This window comes from Acomys minous, assembly GCF_964271855.1.
Source record: "Acomys minous genome assembly, chromosome: 11".
Classification (NCBI taxonomy): Eukaryota; Metazoa; Chordata; class Mammalia; order Rodentia; family Muridae; genus Acomys; species Acomys minous.
In genome coordinates this window covers 77,584,686-77,602,232 of record NC_140492.1, presented here as the reverse complement: position 1 = coordinate 77,602,232, position 17,547 = coordinate 77,584,686, and the positions used below count along the sequence as shown (strand labels likewise).

General features: G+C 37.5%; 1 pseudogene across 1 annotated transcript; it reads left to right on the top strand.

Moving 5' to 3' along the window:
• The first annotated feature begins 12,917 nt into the window (after positions 1–12,917).
• LOC311608122 (ataxin-7-like protein 3B) lies at positions 12,918–14,086 on the top strand (annotated as a pseudogene). The gene has a single exon. The product of its transcript is annotated as an ataxin-7-like protein 3B (transcript).
• The last annotated feature ends 3,461 nt before the right edge of the window (positions 14,087–17,547 follow it).

The window sequence follows — 17,547 nt, the reverse complement described above, 5'->3', positions numbered from 1 at the left end:
GAAATATTTTTAAATGTGATAATTTAATATCCTTATGAAAATCATTTACCAAATGCTTTACAAATTCATTGCTATTTTAATTCTTAACATATCTTATGTTATAAATTTATAAACAACTATTTAATTTGTTTTTCAACAGGTTGACTATGTTGGGTGACTACTTTCTTTCAATTTTTTCTCATGTTAAAGAGTATAGCCCATAAAGAAATAACTGAACAAAAGACACAGAGTGAGAGAGAAGAGAGAGGAGAGAGAGAGAGAGAGAGAGAGAGAGAGAGAGAGAGAGAGAGAGGAGAGATACTTCTTTTCCAGCCTTTGTTTGTTACAGTAACTGATGGTTTCACATACACATGCTGAACACAATTAGTACCCTGACTCCACTCATTGTTCTGCACCCCTAGAGTACCAAAGGACAATCTATGTCATGATACTTTGTTGGTATTTTACCTCCCAAGAGATTGATTTGTAGACCATGGAACAGATTCTTGCTTCGACTAGCACACTTATTTTTCCTAGCTCGTCTTTGGTTTTGTTCAAGCTTTTCCTTGGTAACCTATTCATTGGTTAATGAAGAAATCACAGTCTGGCTGTTTTTATGCTAAACAAGTATTTATACTAAGACTTAACAAGGCAATAACATGAAAAGACAAAAATAAAACCTAGTGGATAAGTTTGGTTATTTTCTGTGGAACTGTAGAATTCCAAGTAGGATTTAGCATGTGATTTTGGTAAGATGTGCCTTTGAACATTTGTAGCTACCAGAAAATTATGGATCTTCACTTTGTGCATTAGTTGTGATGACTTAGGGATCTTTTAACTTGGAATAAACCATCTATTTAACAATGTATAAAAATGTACTGATACATATCCCCATTAAAGAAGATAAAATAAAGTGTCCTCTATTATGAAGTTAATCCACTAGAAAGAGGGTAGAGGTGACTTGAAATACAACTTTCAATTCTAGACCAAGTAGTGTCTGAGTTTACAGATCCTGAACAGAAATGGGACTTCATGTCTATGTTTATGTCCAAATAAGATGTAAGAAAAACCTGCTTTATAGAGAGATAACTAACAGACATATTGCATTTTGTGTCTCTTCCATTAAGAGAGCCTAACTGAGATTCAGATATTCTGTTGAGTGGATGATTCATAGTTGGAGTGCTTCTGGTATAAGGATGAAGTGTGGGGCTTCTACCACTTATAAAAATGATACTTACACATGATACAAAGGGAATTTGCCTGTAAAGCTGTTGTCAAAGAAGAAAAGCAAAATTCAGCTGCCTGCAATATTTTCTGATAACTCAGAGTGCTCACAAGTCATGTATGCTCTCAGTAGTTATCTCAAAGGACAACTACTAATGAAGGGATAAGATGACACCCTGACATCAGAAAGTTTATGGAAATGTAAGGAGAGTCAGTTTGACATCAACAACTGTAACACTAGAGGGTTCCTTTTCCAAAGAAGAGAGTTAGGACTTCAGAAATAATGGTGAGAATAAAATTCATGTTTATACCATCAAAAGGAGAAAGTTTTCAGTCTACAATTATATCATATAACACTGTGGGAGCATTAAGCCAGCGTTAATTATATGATACAGCATCCATATCAGAGCACATCCAACAAGAATTGGCTTCTTAATTGTGAATTTCCCTCGCGTTAATGTACTGCTCAAATGATTAAATCTTACCTGTAGATGGACTTTGGATCATTACTGTAGTGCACTTCTAAAAACAAAGACAAAATGTGTTTTATTACAACTATGGAAAATATGCATAAATGATCAAACTCATTGTTTGTTTGTATCAATTCATTTGAGACAAATCTGTTAATTATTCTAGAGTAAATATTTTTAGCCATTTAATTTATGGAGAACAGTTTCATTCTCTCTATGTTTCAATCCAAAGAGAGAAATCTATAAAGCATTAATATTTAAAAATAAACCTCCGTACACGGTTGTGGTGAAATTAAACACTCAGACAGAGAGAGTGGCATTGTAACCAGAATCAGGATCACAAATTGACTATGTTGTTTGACTCAGGGTTAATTATACTAGAAATAATTACTCTAGATTTGGCACTGTGATGAAGGCAGCTGAGGCAGGTGGATCTCTGTGAATTCCAAGGCAGCCAGCAGTACATAACAGAGAAAAAAAAAAAAGGACATACACCAAAAGACCTAAAAAGAAAAAAAAATCTAAGACCTTAAAATATTTTTTGCTCTTCAGGAAAACAAACATGTTTGTTCAATTTTTTAGTTGAAATTTTTCAGTTTATGGTGAAAATCCCTGGCATAGGAAGCTAAGTGTAAGATAATTGTCATTTGCAGCATGTTGAAGCACAGCAGTCAGAAACAGACCAGGGACAAAAGTCTATAAAAAACAAACAAACAAACAAACAAACAAAAACTAGAGAGAGAACAATGTGCTTAATCTCCCTTAGTCCCAGCTCTGTTTCAAATTTTATGTGCAGCTTAAAACATGCCCATGACAGTGTCCATCATCTCTCATGGAAAGAATTATTTAAAAGATTCCTCCCTTGGTAGTTATGCATCCTGGGCTAAATCTCACAGTTAGAGATCAACAAAGAAGCAGCAATGACAAATGAGTAGTACATTTCATTAGTCAATTTCTTACATGCAATCAATTTACATGTTTACACACGTAAATCCTGAGTTCACTCAAGTTTTCACTGAACACCAGCAGTTTGTTTTTCATAAATGAAAATTATCCCTTTTTTCTTGTTTCAAGAAAATCTTGGTATACCTACTTAACATTTCCCATGACTTGGGAAGCATATATTTTCCACTAACAAATGGTCTGGGATTGTAGTTCAGTAATGAGGTCTATGTTTGTCATGCCAGAGGCCTCAGTCTGTCCTCACCATCACACAAACAAAACAACAAAACTTGTAATAATGTAATATTTTAAAGTTACCTTATATCATTACCTGATGATTTACATCTTATTGCTAAAGCGAAGAAATTTATTTGGATTCCACCCCCAACTGTGGTCACCAATGGCAAATTAGGTATTAAAAGGTACTATGATGATGAATTCTCAAAGCACAGCTCCTGCAGAGTGTTCTTTCGCCTGATGCAGAGGCCATCAGACTCAATGGATGTCCAGTTAGTGCTTTGAATTACAGAACAATGTTGTCTCAACTCTCTTCTTTGTGTCCAGAACTTTTCTTAAAATTGTGCTTTTCTGAAATTTAAACCATATATTTTCATACCCTGATATATTTATCAAAAACTAAATGCACCAGTTCTAAAGCAATAGCTACTGGAAGGATGCATGGCTGTGATGATCAGAAACCTCAATGCTCATGACCAAGGAAAAATACAAAACCAAAGAAAGAAAAGAAGTGATTGAATATTAACTTTTATTTGTAAATAATTACAGTTTAGTGATACTGAACTCTATAATCATATGCAGTACAAAGTACAAGGAATTTGCTATAAAAAATGGAGAGAAAAACCTATTTTTCTAACAGTCCAATTTGCTACAATGTAACCATGCCAGGTGAAGAAATTTTCTTATTTATATAAAGAAAATACATATATCAGCATCAAAATAAAATATGCAACATTTTGACAGCATATTTTCAGAGTTGAAAGTGCTTATAAATTTAACTAATTCTGACTTTCCAGAATCTTAGAAAACAAATATGAAAACTGAATTACTGCATTTACACTTGATTTCTTTAACTCCATTTGTGGTATTGAAATTTTTACTATTATTCATTTTATTTAGGGAAGGTAGGAACAAATAGAACAATTCATTATAGAAATTTTACCTTCATTGTACCTGACACGCTTTTCAGTCCTTGGCTTGGGCTATTTGGAAGATGTTCCTTCAGTGTGACATTATGTTTAAAAATGGTCATTAATTTACTCTCCCTAATAAAAGCATTTATTAGCATGTTTTCTAAATTCTCTATTTTTGAGTCTCCATCTGGTACAGGATCTCACTATGTAACCAGCTGGCCTGAACCCCAGAATGTGAACCATGTGAACTCACAGACATATGCTTGCTTTTTGCCTCTTGAGTTCTGGCATTAAAGGCATGGGCAAACACAAACACAAACAACTTCAAATTCATTTAACAGCTGATTATGACTGGTGACTGCTATCCCTACCATCTTTCTTCATGGAAATTGATGAAAATGTACTTCTTGATTAAAAAGCCACCCATTCCCCCCACAAACAGAAGAAAGGTAGTGATTTTTTAATATGTTTTGCTGTAAAGGCTGCAGTAACGTTATATTTATGTGCTCATAGATTTAGTTCTGTTTCCTTCATCTGCCTATGCCCCTATGACACCACCGCCCTATGTCTGTCATGACACTTTGCAGGCATATCACCTAGTGCAAAGCTTTCTACAAAGAGGGTGGATCCATACATCATGAACTCGATTCCTACCCTAAGCATTCCTCTGCCAGCAGGCTCAGAAGCCAGCATATTTTTGGTACCTTCAAGCTCTTTTTTAACAGTTCATCCATGAGTGAATGCTGAACCCACCTCAGGGCTGTTTCATTGTTCAAGAAGCATTTCAGGATGATGCTGAGCCTATATAAATTTATTCTTGTTACATCTCAATGGTTATCCTATCCCTTGTATCCTCCCATTCTTCCCTCCCTCCCATTTTCCCCTTATTGCCCACCCCTATGACTGTTCCTGAGGGGGGATTTCCTTCCCCTGTATATGCTCATAAGGTATCAAGTCTCTTCTTGGTAACCTGCTATCATGGCTACTCTAGCAAGAGATCACATCCAAAGGGCTTCTAGGTCTGTGTTATCCAGCTAGAATACAAACACGCCATTAATCTAGGAGACGGGGCAAGCAGATCTGGGTTCAAGGCCAGCCTGGTATAGAGCAAGATTCAGGGAAAGAAAAGCTTAGGTGCAGTCATGGTGGTAACATGCCTTTAATCTCAGATAATAAAGGTAAAGATACTTTGTAAAAGGAAGCACCCATGTTTGAAAGTGATGCATATTTGAGTGGCAGAAAAAGAAGTGACAAATCAGGGAAAGATTTGACAGAATAGAATATGCCCAAATCTCATGAAAAGAGGGAGGAAAGGGAAGCTACTTAAGTAGCAATGCAAAGAAGAGGGGGCCAGGCATAGACATGGCTAGGTACATTAACTAGACTAACGGTTCAATCCACTGTTTCTGCACTCCTAAGACTTAGTTCCATTATTAACAACCACATGTTCTTCATCACTTATTTAGTTTCAGGTAAAGCAATTCTAAAAATTGAGAATTTGAGGGACAGAGAGATGGGTAAGCAGCTATAAGTACTTGACACACCAGTCTGACAACCTGAATTTGGATCTCCAGAACTCAAGAAAAAGTCAGACACTGTGTCTGTAATCCACAGCCTCTTCTGATGACATAGGAGATGGAGATAGGGAAATCGTGCAGAGGCCTCTGGGCCTGCTATTCTAGAGATAGTGTCTAATTACCAAGTGAGAATAGAAACCTTGCCTCAGAAAAGACAGAAGGCAAAAGCCAACACATGGTTTTGCTCTCTGAACTAAATGGGAACCTCATAGCATGCATATACCCTCACACAAAACCACAAGCATGACACCCAAGGTCTCAAATAACAAACAAACAAACAAAAACCAGGACAGTGCAGTTGAGATAGGAGATTCTGTGAGTAGATTATACTGTGTGGATAAAATCGGATTGTCAATAAATAGCACACGCACCCATACTCTTTCTCTCTCCTCATCCCTCCCCCACCCCTCTCTCTCTCCCTCTCTCTCTCTCTCTCTCTCTCTCTCTCTCTCTCTCTCTCTCTCTCACACACACACACACACACACACACACACACATCAACAACAACAAAAACCAAATATTTTTATTTATGGCTTTACTTTTTATTTCACTCTGCTGACTGCCTTAAGATAATAATATTAATGAACAACAATAAAAGAATCGATATTTTAATGTCAAGTTCATTTTGAATACCTAGAAAAACCCTAATGAATGATTTTCACAAGAGGAAGCCTTAGAAATAGTGCGAGTATAAAAAACTTATGAATTCCCATTTGTGTGTTAGCTGTTCTAAACCTATTGGACCACTTATTTCACAGTAAATCAGAAATTTAATAACATAACACACTCATATATAGACACATTAAATTAAATAACATAATTGTTCCTGATGTTGGACCTAACATTCAGTGAGAACTGAGAAGTAATTCATGTAAAAACATCAATTTTCCTACTCTTCTTACTTCTTGATGTTACCAATTGGACTGAGCATGAACGTTACAAAAACCAAGAGCCTTTTGCCTCTATGTTTATTTCTAGTTGACCTGAAAGATAAAGCCTCCTTTAAACATATATGATGAAGAGCCATGACATGGTTTGAATCTTCAATCTAGACCCTAATGGGATTGAGAGAATTCACTGCCTGGCAAAACACCATTCGATGGGGCAATGGAAAATTGGGGGAAGAGCAGTATCACCACATCAGCACAGATGCTCATGAGCTATAAAGGGCCTTATCATGAAGAACTGAGGTCAAAGAATGAAAACAACTCTGGTGTCTTCCTATAACTTGATTTGGTGACTGAGAATGGTCCCAATTCAAGTATTCTGTCACAAAAGGTAAGAAAATGCTCCAGGCTGGTAACCCCCTATGAAAACACAGCTCACATTGGACTCTACACAAGGTCATTAATATGATGCTGGTGTGATGACTCAGTAGTGAAGGCAGCTTGGGGCTCTTGCAGAGAGCTGAAGTTTGGTCCCATATTCAGTTCCCAGCACATATGATGGGCAGCACATTAACATCTGCAATTTTAGAAAATATTATCTCCTTCTACTGGCCTCCTCAGATACCACATTCTTGGGGACATACACGTACATTCAAAGACACAGAATTTTAAAATAAATTAAGTTTTGTAATAGTAGGGGAAAGTTAGGTTGACATCAAGTGACATGGCTAACAGTTGAAGGCTTATCTTCAAGCAGAGATCTCAGTGCTAATGGTTAAATATAATATGTACATGTGTCCTAAAAAGAACATTTCAGCCTCAAAATGTATTCCGTTGTCTGTGGTATATGGCTCTATAAAGAGAAAACTTTATATCTAAACCTTACCAGAATTCAGGTTAAGTCTTACAGTGATGAGGTACCAGCATCTGCAGAGAGAAACTATGAGGTACCAGCATCTGCAGAGAGAAACTAACTTCTCATATTTCCACTTTGAAAGCTCCATCTAAAATGTGGGAGAAAACTGTCTACCTTGGGCTGCAGAACCTCCAAATGTTCAGCGTAATTCTGGGAAGACGGCATTGAGGATAGGTGAAATTAATTTTCTGCTTTGTTGGACGTTTCAGGAATCAAACACATAATTAGAAAACCCTATCTGTTAACCTTGTCTATGGACTGTATATTTCAGAAGAAGTGGCTAGTGCTTTAGCCATTAGAGGAAGAGGTTATTAAAGATGTGACATACTTGCTGTGGGTGTCCCTACGTGGCATAACATGTGCCAACAATGTATGAGGCCCTGAATTCAGTGATATACGCTGTCAAAAAACAAAGCTACAGCATCACCTCATCCAGCCACATTGATCTGGCTTATGCTTTTACTTGGTCGATGGCTCATAAAGTGAATTATTTAACTGCTGTTGCAAACTGTCTAAACCACAATAAACTAAGATCAGTTGGTCTGAATGGCAAATCTGACTCATTGAATTACATCTGTGTCCAACCGGTTTTTTTTTTCCAGAACAGGTCTTTCATTAAACCTTGGACTTACTGATTGGATAGGCTGCTGCTTGAAAAGCTCAGGATACCTTCCTGTCTCCACCCTGTCACTGTACAGGGATTACAAATACACAGATTACAAAACCATCTTTTAAGTGGATTCCATGAACTTGAACTTGTTTGCTAAAACTTTACTCACAAAGCTGTAGCTCTCGCCCTGCTTTCTGGGATAATTTTAATGTCTTTAAATGTAAGTTTTTGTGTTATTGTTGTCAGATTTGTCATACACTGGAATGACATTATGGTCACATTTCTAAAACAGTTTTTCCTACACAGACCACTGTTGTCCTCTTCAAGGTCCAACTTGCACTGTTAACCCATGGACATCTTCCTCTATGTGACAAATGTTTCAATTCCATATTTACATTTTCCATGGCTTAGCTACGTGCATTCTAATTTTATTTTAAGGTACTTGAATTCTGGTGGATAAGTATTACACTGAAGCATTACAATGAAGGAGCTTGAATGGAAAAAAAACCCTCATTTCTGCCTTTTACTGTAATGTGTTTGAACGTCAAGTTCATATAAATTTCTAAAAGTCCTTAGAATTCTGAAATTCTAAATTCTATTATCTGTAGTCAGAGGAAAATGAACACCTAATTTTCAGCAATGGAAAAAATAATAGGAAAAGGGGCAAAAAGTAAAAAGGTAAAATGTTTTAAAAGGAGTATAATCAAAAAATGAAATAGCAAGTTAGGAAGGGAGACAAAAATAATCCCAGAGAATCACAGTAAATAGAGAACTCAATAAGAAAATTCTCTAATTAGATGGTAACAACCATTCTTCACTTTTCACAGAAACTTCTTTACAGGATTGGCCTGATTTTGCTTAAGAAAAGCTATGAAGATATGGCCCAGAGCTGAGACTGATCTGCCTTAAAACCCGTGATGACAAAAACAAGGCATTGATTACAGTGGAAAATTTCAAAAATATTCAGACAAGATACCAGGTCATATAACCTGGGTCTCATTCAGAGATAAATGACATAATTTAGCTTTGTAAACTGATATGAAGTAGATCTGCATTTTTATATGAGAGCACATGAGTTTCAAGTCAATCTGCACAAACGATGCACTGGGAAGTCTAGGTTTATTGTACAATCATGTCCAATTAGTCAAGCACTCTGGGTTCAGTACACTAAGGAGAGGGAGCTAGAAATACATGCTCTGTAATCCTCATCTGATGACTTTAAGCCATGGCAAACATTAGCATTTAACATAATGCTTATTTCAGAGGTATCAGCTTCTTATCCTTGTATTCCCAATGACTTCATATATTTTAAAACATATAAAATCTTACCTATGTAGCAATGTGTGTTTAGTAATGTCATCCACACTAAAAAGGAGGGGGGAAATGTATTTTATAATAACTGTAGAATGTTGTTAAAGTGTTGATGATTTAAACATTTTAATTAATAATTTTAAATTATTAACAATGAATATACTAAAATGGCAAATCTAATACTTTGTTAGACACTCATTGGAGACAATTCTGTACTGTGGAAAATATTCTTTAGTAGATTTTTCTTGATAGGTAATTAATCCATTGAGAATTCTTGCTTACATTCTGTTGAATCAGTCAAATGCAGGGAGAAGAAAGAAATTTAATTAAAATTATAGCTGAAAATAAATATCTGTGACAGTGACTCTGATCCCAGCTGAGTATCTGTTTCCAGAAAGTCATATCTACTGGTATAAACTGACACTGTTAGCCCTTGGGTGTTCTTGGTGTGGTTTCTGTTGATATTGTTTTTGTTGTGGTGGTGGTGAGGGTGGTGGTGGTTTTGACCAATGGATCTAGGAAGAATTTTAAAAGAGTATACTTATCACTAAAATATGAAGAATATCTTAACCCTCTCAGTTGAAATTGTTCAGTTTAGAATAGAAATGCCCTATCAAAGAAAGATAAATATATGGTGACTCTCTTTTACAGCATGGGAAAACACAGAGGGCAGAAACAGTCAGGGACACTAAGATCTTTGCAAAGAATTCCCAGCTGTCAATGTACCAAAGCTCACTGTGCTCACTACCTGCCCCCCCCCCCAACTTTCTGGTGAAAATGCTAAAATAAAAACTCCTGGAATGAAACCTTATTTAGTAGTTCTTCAACCTGTGCTGTATCAGAATTTCAGGATTTTAAGGACTCTTAGAAATTTATATAAACCTGACGTTCAAACACATTACAGTAACTTATAGGCATACAGTAAAAGGCATCAGCCCTGTGGATAGAGAAGAAAAGTCCTAGAGTACTGTGGGGCACACAAGATATTTTACATGCCTGTAGATAAACTATTCATTTACTCAAATTTTCAATAAATGCCTCCAATTTGCTCTCCGTAAAGGACAAAAACAACTGGTTTTGTTTCTGTTTTTTTTGTTTATGTTTTTTGCAAATTCATTTAAAGTGTGTAAAAGCCTGGTGAGAACGTCTTAGCATTTCCTATGACAGGATAAAGCATTTGGATCATTAAAACATATGGAATGGGATGGTGGCTTAGTGACAAAACTCATTCTCAGTATGCGACTCCTTGTTTCAATGCTCATTCACACAAATAAAAATCTAGTAAGACTCTTAATGAAATAAGGCAAAAGAAACTCCCTCATGTTACAGCAGTTCTGATGCTGTTCATCTCACTTCTTTTGGAAACGGTCATTTGCATGGATCTTCAGGATTTCCTCCCAGATACAGTTTTCAAGACAAGGTAGAAAGATGCTCTAATGACTGCTGCAGGAAGCACAAGCCCCTGACAGTGGGCTTTCCATTGCTGACAGAGGCTACTAAGACTCAATGGACTAGGACAGTGCGTTTACTGCTCTGTGTTACAGAATGGTATCATTTCAATTTTCCTCTTGCTGTGGGAAATTGCTGTGGAAATCCTGTTTTGAAGCTTGTAAACCATGGGTCAATATATTCCATATTGTAAATATAGAATAGGGAAATGAGGTTCTAGAGATATAGATAATATGGAGAATGCTTTTCTAGAATGCTCCCAACGCCCTGTGTCCAATCCTTAGTACTGCCAAAAGTAAAAGAAAGAGAAAAATAAAATGGAAAGACAGTCGTTAACCATTTCATAGTTTATTATAATGTGCTCTGTAAAAATAGTTACCGTTAAGTGGAGACTCTTAAAGATAACAGTGAGAGATTGTGGAAAAACTGTCTAAATAGATGTTTTAGTAGGATAATAATTTAGTTTTATATTGGGCAAGAAATTAGTGAAAATGATTGAATATTGTATATTAGTTTGTGATATAACCATATTTTAATGAAGTGAAACTACGTAATAACACATAGATACAAAATGTAATATATTCATTATAAAAACGGAAAGAAGAATACATAACAAGTCCAAATTGCTATAATGAATATATACAGAATACATACAATATACTATCTTAACACTCTGTTTTCCTTTGTATTAAGAGATATTTCATATCCAGGACCCCAAGTTAACTAAACTCATCTTTTTTGGGCAATATGGTTTGACATATGAACTTTCTTAAGAAATAATCTCTGAAGTTATATTTGATGTCTTTACTTCTTTCTGGGGCACACACAGTTTTTACTCTTTTTATTGTGATATATTTATTTATGGGAGACCAGGTAGAGCAGTGGTTCTCAACCATCCTAATGCTTTAATACAGTTCCACACATTGGGATGACTCTCAAACATAAAACTATTTTCTCTACTAGTTCATAGCTGTAACTTAGCTACTCATAATCTAAATTTCTGATATGCGTGAAGGTCTTAGGTGACTCCTTTGATATGGTCATTTGACCATTTAAAGAGGTCATGACCTACAGGTTGATAACTCTAATTTAGAGTTAAACAGTAGCAAAAATCTTACCTGTATTGATCTGTGTAGACATGTTAAGCACGGATGTTGGCTCTACCCATGTGAAGCTTCACAGTGATGAAGTAAGAAAGTGATAATCTTTAAATATGCACATGAAAGATATTTTCCAATTATTTTGGCATCCTACTTTTTTGCATTCCTAACATAACTTACATTAGATATTTATTTGTAAATAACTTAGTGTATGTTTTGACACTTAACTATGAGTCCGATGTTTTCCCCAAGGCATGTGCTTGGTGGAAAGGGAAATCAATCCTTGCCTTTCAGCATCAATCTGCCACCACTCTCACAAAACATTATATTTATAACATCATCATACTGATAGTATTGTTTCTTTACTTATTATTTGTTACTAATAAATGCCAAAACATCACCATATGTTGCTGTGTGGTATGGAGTCACATCCTGTTCCAGAACTCACTGAAGGGGAACACAGGCTCTCCATTTTCAATCTTCCCTGGATATGGCTAAGCTCCAGATTCCAGGGGATGTAGTTGCTGGACTCTGAAGCAATAGCTCTCCTTGCTTCCACATTAGCTTTCACCCCTGCTATGGAAACCTGCTCTACAGAACCATTTCCCAAGGACAGTGCTGATGAGATCCCCAGGTAAGGAACTTGAATCTTGGTTCTTTGGACTCACCATGGAAAATTGTCCCTAATTTCTTAGATGTTTCAGGAGTTTGGGTACACAGCTGACTAACACAGAGTCAAAAAAATTCAGAGAGGACAGGAACAAAAAATACTATGGAGTAATAACATATAATTGCCATGATGGATAACATCATAGATAACAATAATACTTGACTAACCCAAAACCACTTAAGACAATGTTTAAAAAAAAGACAACATGATTTTCTAAAGCTATTAATATTGAATATAACATTTTAAAAGAAAATATATAAGAAATAGAATAGAAAGGAAAAAGAAATACTAAAAGTGATTATAAATTTCATTTTTAATGAAAATTAAACAACGCTGATCCTGTTCAAAACAAACTAATGTGAAGTTGATGTAAGTAACATATAATCACCAGTAAGTCAGATTATAACAAAATCAGTACTAAAAAAGGATCTGAGCCATGGTGCATATTATTTTAGTGTGGTATGAACAATACTTTTTCCAGGTAACACTTCATGGGTGTTCTTTATCATGTATGTGCAAGTTTAAGGCAATCTTCCTATCAGTTTAGTGTTTCTGACTTAAGTCATTTTACCCTATAGAACAGCACAGAGACTGTAAAAAGGAAGAGACTGTACCTATTCAACTCATATAGGTTTCCACCTCTTTCTTTTAAGAATGCTGCCACCTGCTCGTTCTTTCTAGATACCTCAAAGGAAAATGGTGTGACACCACTCTGTAAAAGAAAACAAAAAGGCAAGGTGTACATCATAGTGCATTTCTTGACTGAAAATACATCACAGTTCTGTGTACATAAATATGTACTTTAAAGAGTCACAAAGAATAGATTTTCCTTCACTCTGCTGCATTTCCCACATGCAGGTGCTTCCCCTCATTGACAGGTCTTTTCCCTGTCCCACATTGTACTACAAACACTACTACTCTCCAAAATTCTCCTTAAAATACTCATTGGTTCAAAGCATCTACCGCCATGAAGTTTTCCATTCATTGCCCTCAAACCAGAATGAGTGAGCTCAAGTGAAGTCTCTGAAGCAAGGTTTCTCAATCTGTATTTCAAAAAATATTTTTTTTTCCTAGATTAAGAATTACTATCTCGCCCAGACCGTCTGCGAGAGGAAGAGGCCAGAATGTCAGGGTAAGGCACTGAGACGGTTTAGTGGTGAGCCAAGCGCCGGGTGCAGCCTAAAATCCTGAACGAACGTGAGTGACGTCAGAGCCAAGCGAGGGTTGGGGCTCCAGAGCATCCGTTGCTGTCCATCCGTTAATATAGCTGTTGCTGGACCGGAGGAGAGGGCCCAGACAAGGCCTGCAGGCCTAGCACAGCCCGCTGAGTCTCTGCTGTAAGTACAACCAGCGCCCTCTGCACAGCTGCTTACCAATTAAGATGGAGGAGATTTCGTGGGCCAACCTGTATACTAGCAAGCTGGAGGCCATCGCTCAGGAGATCTATGTAGACCTGATAGAGGACTCCTGCCTGAGATTTTGCTTTGAGGTGCGCCGGGCAGTCAAGTGTGGCTACTTCTAGCTGGAGTTTGCAGACACTGGTAGCATGAAGGATTTTAGCACTCAGCCTGGAAACAGTGGAAAACAAAGGAGCATGCCGCCACCCACGTTGCTCGCTTCCTGGAGAATCTAAGTCTGGGTCCCAGCCTGAGCTTCAGCAGTCACCTCCAGAATTCCAGTAGCCACGACACGAAAGAGGGCGACAAGAACAGCAATATTGACTGGTCCGGTGGCTTTGAGGAGTAAGCTAAGTTGAAGAGGAAAAAAAAAAAAAAAAAAGAAACAGAAGACCAATTTCCCCTTAAAGATCCTAGCATTTTTAAACAAGAGGAGAATTTAGGAATTCAGATCCGTTTGAAGAGGTACCCAGTACGAGCTGGCTTTGGAATCTTGGACAGAGAAAGTCCACAGGCATCGTGCTGTATTTTTAGCTCTATAAATACATCTGTACGTACAAGATCCCTGTACTGTCCTTAGTATACACGTGAGCTTCTGTGTATCCAGCATATAAAATTCTTTCACGTCTCAGATTTTGCATCTTCCTGATGTGAAAGAGCTTTCTGCCCAGTTTGGGTGCTGCTGATGGTTAGACCATAGTCAGCTTCAGTGGACTGCTCTGACTCTGATTTTTAAGCCTCCAGTTGGGTGTCTTTGAAGTCAAGCATGAGACTTGGATACTAAAAATAGTCAATTCCCATTTGAATTTGATAGGAAGCCCTGTGACTTTGTCTACGAGAAGTTCAGAGTCACCTGTTTTTCCAAGGGTCCAACAAGGGCCATCCAAAGCCCTGTCTTTCCATTCCACCTACTGACAAAAGACAAGGTGGTTTACAAATGGGTGAAGATTTTGTTTTGATGCTCTGAGGATGAAGAACACGCCCATGACTGCATACCACCTCCATCTGGAAAGTCCATGTCTTGAGTTATATCCTGTGGACATACGTTTGGTGGAACAGTCTTTTTCTATTTTTGAGTTGCTGGTGATGTAACTAGCCCATGGGTCTGACTTGATCGTTATGACAGGTCACTAAACTCCAGAGTTACCACTGAATTACAGAAGGCATCATGGCCCTGAATAATGTGAATGAGTTTAATGCTAAGAGCCCTACACATTTCCTGGCATAGTTGAAGAATCCCTTCTTCCTTAAATTGGGCAGTCACACCTCTGCTCTGGTGAATAAGACTGTGACCATCTTCTCTGTCTTCAACAAGTGGTAGTACGTTATGTCACTTGGCCCTCCAACCTTCTTGACAGCAGGGGCTGTCTTTTTTGTTGTTAGGAGTTGGGAAAAAGACCTCCAAAGTGTCCTGACTTTGGAGGTTTGGTTAGAAGTGTATGGGAAGTGAGTGGCATATCAAAACTGTGCTCTGTTTTAATCCCTAAGTGAGAGTTTGTGGAGGGAGTCCTGAGGTGAGCATATTAGAAAGATGCTGCTGTATTTGACAAGTTTTCTTACCTCATTCTGTGCCCCAGTACAAGGTCCAGCCTCATCCATCTGGCTTAGCTATTGCTCCTTCCGCTGCTCCTCTGCCTGTCTGGTGCAGCTTGCTGTCCCAGGGGCCACTTTGCCACTCTAGTTTTTGTTTTGGACCAGTTTCAGTTCATCTTCCAGTGGTCCTGCCTCTGAAGCCTACACATTTCCCATTTGTTTTGTTGTGGCGGCTCTCTTAAGTTTCTAAGTTTTTATGTTGTTGCTTTTGTTTTACCTGTTTTTATGAAAGACTTGGAGGAGAATCTTGTCCTGGTTCCCTTTTTGGATTGAAATGGGGAAATAACTTAATTTTTTAATTTATAAAGCAGTGGCATGTCTGTTCCTCTTATATAAGACTGCCTTGCTAATATGCATGCCCCTTCTTTGTCATGTTTCATGAGTTCTTTCTCCCATTGCTCTGGGATGCTGCCTCTTAGGACTTACTCCAGAATTGTGAATGCTGGTATAGGCAAGGACAGAGCTGGTTCTGCTCTACTTTTATAACCCTATTTTGTACATATCTTCCTTTTTCCAGGAGCTAGTTGAGCTTTTATGGACTAATTTGGATTACTCACGAGTTAAGGAGACCACAGTGATTGGGGCTTGATATCTGTTATTGCTTTCTCAGAGTTTTACTTCTCAGGGTTGGGGCCTAGTTACAGTTTGAGGCCAAGAATTTGGAGACCTTAAGAAGAACCAAACCTTGGCATGAGCTAAACTTACTTTGAAAAGGTTCCTTGCTACACGAGTTCTTTAAAAAAAACCTTCAGTGAATTCTGGAAAAAGAATTCTGAGACTCTTGCCTATTAAAGTCCTTGGGAAACATGACGAAAGGAAGGAAGGCTGTGGCCCACTCACTCTTGCCTTCATACAGGGGCCTCAAATGTTACTCTAATAATTTTCCCCTGGCCATTTCTGGTTGTAACATAGAGATTTGTGTGGTGGTTTGGGGTAATGACTTGCTCATATTGCTTCCCTTTTTTGTTGCTTTTCTTTCCTGTCATTTCCATTAGGGCCATAGCTCTCCACTCTGTAGATATAAGGTGGCCTCAGCCCAGCTATTATTGCCCTGAGGGAACAGACTACTTCCTGGGGAGCTAATGCTCTCTACCATATAGTTGACAGTGGTTAGGAACTCTCCTGTCCCCTACCTTTCCTGTAACAACAGAATGCTACCCTTCCTCTTCAATTGATTGTATTGACTGCCCTGTAATCCTATTACGTATCTGAGTGTGTGTTTGTGTGTGTATGGGGAAAGGGGTTCTTTAAATTTTCTGTGGTTTGTGGTTTTTTCTTCCATAGATTAGTTCCCACCACCACATGTCCAGGGGCCACGGCCTGGCATAATCGCATGCTGGGATCATTGGGGTAGGGTAGTGTGAAGTTCACCACTGTCCTTTGTTTTGGGGATTAATATTTTTTAATAAGTAATCCTTCCTCTACAAATAGCTAATTACCTCTGTGTTCCCCCTGCTCATAAGGCTGCTGGTATCGATAAATTGCATTTTTCCGTTGCTAAACAGTATTAATAAAATTTGGAAAAAAAAGAATTATTATCTCCTACACTTAACAGAATTCCTTATGTACATGAATTTGAAAAAGTATTAAAAATCTTGAGATTTTTTTAATGATTAAATTTCCAAACTTGCTGACACTCGTTTGACAGTATACCTTCTCATTTTCCATTCTATTTCATCTCTGAGAGATAAACCACCTGTGTAATCTCTCAACTGCAACAGATTTCTGTTGATTTTTGAAAGCACTCTTCTTTATATTTTTATTTACTTTTATTTCTTGTGTGTATGTGATGTGTACGGGCCCAAATCCATTATTTTTTAATTTGAAAGTAAGGCCCAATTCAAAGAACAAAATGTGCTGCATTTTGTTCCTTTTTGACTAACTACCACAAATGTGAAAAATGCATTTGGAGGAAAAAAAAGGGTTTTTAATTATTAAAAAATGTTTTACTATTCATAAAAATCAGTGAAAGTTCTTGAGCTTTGGCATGTGGGAAATGGATCCCAGACTCAGTGCTAGAAGCATGTTGGGAATGAAGTTGAATGGTCTTTACCTTTGTTTTTGCATGAACATCTATGTTTCAAGTACTTCTCTAGAAATTACTCTGTTTGCATTATACACAGCAGAGTGGAGCGCCATATTTCCATTGATACCTGTCATGTGTGGATCAGCATCTTGCTTCAGCAATACGGAAACACATTTCAGGTTATTCATCTCTGTGTCATGTGGCTTCTACACAAAGATATAGATTTTCAATTCAAGGAAGTCAAG